We start from the raw sequence: 3668 nt of genomic DNA on the forward strand, positions 1-3668 counted from the left end.
GGTATGTTAAATTTTTTAGTGGCGTTTTTTAACAAACACCACTAATTTTTAGGATGTTTATAAATTTAGTGGTGTTTTTGTAGTAAACATCGACAAATTGTTCTAAGTAACATAAAACTTCGTGTTTTAAGTGTATTTTAGTGGTGTTTCTAAAAGAAATTACCATTAAATAGGGTATTTAGTGGCATTTTTAAAAAGAAAATGCCACTAAAAATTCTCCTAAATTCTTAAAGCCCTTTTTTTACCAATTTCCTTTGTTTCTCCTACCATGTTCTATATTTTTTGCAATCAATTCCTTTCATTTTCAGCTTAATTCTTTTTATTTTTTGATGAATTTTTTTTTCATTTACGGCCTTGGTCTTCTTGTTATTTTGTGGATTTTCTCTCTACGTAAATTTTCTCTCAACAGAGCTTGAACAACTTGTAAAGCTTATAAAGCTTGAAGAACTAGCAAAGCTTGAGGCAAAGGCTTGGTTTGTTTCTATAAAAAAGGATCAATTCGAGGTTATCTCCCCTTCTATCTCATCCTCTGTTCTATCATTTTCATTTTGTATTACTACTATTTTTTATTAAAAAAAAGAAAAAAAGAAGAAAATAGGTCATTCCCCATAACACCAAAAAACAGAAGTCTCTGTTTCTCATATTTCTTTTTATGTCAGACTTTTTCCCTCATCCTTCCTTAAATGTAGCAAATCTAGGGTTCTTTCATGCTCTATTTTCTATATAGGTTCTCTTCTTTGTTTGATCAGGTGGATAATATAACACAATTTGCCAAACATTATTGTTGAATAGTTCAAGCTTGTAGTTTATAGAATTATAAGATAGAAAGAAGTATAATTTGTCTAATTTCTGACCAAACTTGAAGGAGACATGAGCCTATTTCCAAAGGATAGAAAATTTTTCTTTTGAAACTCGACAACTAAAATGCAACATCAAATCATCTATGCTATGCAAGAACTGTGGCTTTGGTTGTGGGATAATGTCAAAGTTCAATGTCCAGGCTTTCAAATAAGAACATGGTACCAAAGAGCTTGGTTAACTATCAGTGTAAGATTCTTTCAACATCTTCAAAGGCTTTAAATTGAACTTTGGCTTGAGCTCTTAAGCCTTTTTTCTTGGATTGCCCAACTCTTACTTTCCTTTCCCTGTATATTCCTCCAGAAACTCTGTCACCTTTGCTTCAGTCACAATAGAAGCAAACCTATGGAGCTTAATTTATTTATTATCCTGCCCATTTCCCTTTCCAATCACTTTCACCTGTAGCTTCACAAACTAACATACAAAATGTTAATTTATTTATTCTATCAACTATATGACCCGATCACTATAACTAGAGATAGTTTTAGTTTTCTACTAGAAAAATTAGATGCTGAATATATATTCTAAGCAAAATTGTCATGTTGTCTCCAAATTACAAGTTGAATGGACTGTCAATTACTGTCTTTTGTGTTAATGCAAAAATTACAAAGTGATCTGCTTATTTATATGCAACATTAGAATGCATACTCTAGAAATATCAATCCCTTGAAAAGGAAGTTAGAAGATGGTAAGTTATTAGAATCAGAATATATTTAAGTACGAAAATGATTAATGAGCGATTACTATCAATTACTATTTGTAAGCATCAATTAAAGGCACATCAGATTAATGCTCATATGAGTGCTTATCTAAGTGATCAAATGAATTCACAATTGATTAAGAGAAGCAATCTTTGCTTCCATGCCTTATTTGTTGTGAGTGATTTATTGCAGATATATAACATAATATATGAGCCAATTGATTTGTTATTTGAAATACTTTTAACATTATATGCTAAAAAAGAATAGTTAGTTCACTCTTTTTTATATCATAGTAAAAATTGTGTTACTATATGTAATATACTATATATATATATATATCAAGCACCAATGTTTTAATCAGATATTAATAAATTCAATTCTTAGCATTTTTATGTACTAAAAGGAAAATAAAAATCTTAGCATTCTCATTTTGTAAGGTTTATGCTTTAAACACAACCTTACTAAATATATATAATCAAATATTTGAAAAATTAATGATGTAACTTCCTTAATAATTTAAATATTAGCTATTTCAATCAGTCCAAAGAGTCGAACAAAATTTAACTATGACTCAAAGATATTGTTAAGGTGGTTCATTTCACCCTATTATTAAGGATGGTAAAGATAGAAGCTTTTTAAATAGCTATTTGTCAAATGCTTTTTTGCCAAAAAAATTTTTACTTTTCTTTAACTATTTTTTTTCAATTTTTTTCTAATTTGTATATTAATCTGTAAAAATACTAATATGTTTCTTTTTTTTTTCTTTTTTTTCAGTTTCAAATTAAAGTTTACTCATCATTAATTGCTATATTTTTATCAATCGTGTCTTTGACCACTAGTGTTTTGAATTTGTGAAGGTATTTCTCTTTTCAATAAATAATTACATTTGATTAATTCAAGGAACTTGTTAGAATATCTAAGTTTGTTACTAATTTAAGTGTAATATTTAGTCTAATTAAGTGTGTTAGAGTTTGTTTTCATATAATTAATTATATAATTTTGGTTTGATAATGTAGCAAGTGCTAAAATGGATAAGAGTTAGATACAAAAGTCAAGATTAAGTTAAGAGTATCAAGAAGGAGTGAAAATTTTTCTTAATTTTGCATTTGATAATGCAAGTAAAGATAATATAATATTATACCCATGTTTGAAGTGTGTTAATATCTATTGGCAAATTCATGAAGTTGTTTTGGAACCTTTAGTTTATATTAGATTTATCTCGAGATATGTTAATTGGTATTTTTATGGAGAGTCTATACCATCAAAGCCAGCGAGTAGAGTTTTTTCAACTTCAAAGGTTCTCCAACATCAACATGATCCTATTAGACAAGATGACATAAAAGGCATATTACGAGATTCTTTCAACATTCATAACCATCATTTTCATAATCCGTCTCTTTGAAATGATGAATTTAATGAGTCAAATGTTGAAATGAATGATTTTAATAAACATGGGATAGGTGTAAGTGACTAACAACCTAGTAGAGAATCATTAAAATTTTATAAATTGCTTAAGGATATGAATGAAGAACTTTATGATTGATATGAAAATTCAAGGTTGTCTTTCTATGTGTGTCTTTTTCACTTAAAATGCTTATGTGGATAAACATGAAGCTTTTTGACTTTATTATTAGAGTTTATGAAAGAAATATTTTCTTTTGCAAAAATCTCTGAATCTTGTAAGGATTCAAAGAATATAATCAAGGAGTTAGGTCTTGGATATGAAAAAATTCATAATTATCTAATGATTACATGTTTTATTTAGGACTTTGTTATGCTGTTAAAAGTCAAAAATATAAATTTGTAGTTAGCTTAAATAAATGATATTAAACTTTTTCAAATGATTGAACTTGATTTTTACGATTGATATGTGTGAAAAAAGTTATTATTTATGTCTATTTAGCATTTTTTTGTGTCGTTAAAAGGCCAAAACGCAAATTTTTGTTTATTATTCTATTTTAACAGTTTAGATGACTTCAATACATGATATTAAACTTGTTCGAATGATTGAATTTGGTTTCCACGACTGATATGTGTGAAAATGTTATCGTGCATATCTTTTAATAACTTTGTTACACATTTAAAGGGCAAAAATATAAATTTGTAGTT

The 3668-nt window shown here is 27.5% G+C and overlaps 1 pseudogene; it reads right to left on the reverse strand.

Moving 5' to 3' along the window:
* Positions 1 to 705: 705 nt before the first annotated feature.
* On the reverse strand, positions 706 to 2704 carry LOC149516167 (uncharacterized; annotated as a pseudogene).
* Between the last annotated feature and the right edge of the window lie 964 nt (positions 2705 to 3668).

Source organism: Durio zibethinus, chromosome 11, assembly GCF_047325235.1.
Source record: "Durio zibethinus cultivar Kanyao isolate XHJ-2024 chromosome 11, ASM4732523v1, whole genome shotgun sequence".
Taxonomy (NCBI): domain Eukaryota; kingdom Viridiplantae; phylum Streptophyta; class Magnoliopsida; order Malvales; family Malvaceae; genus Durio; species Durio zibethinus.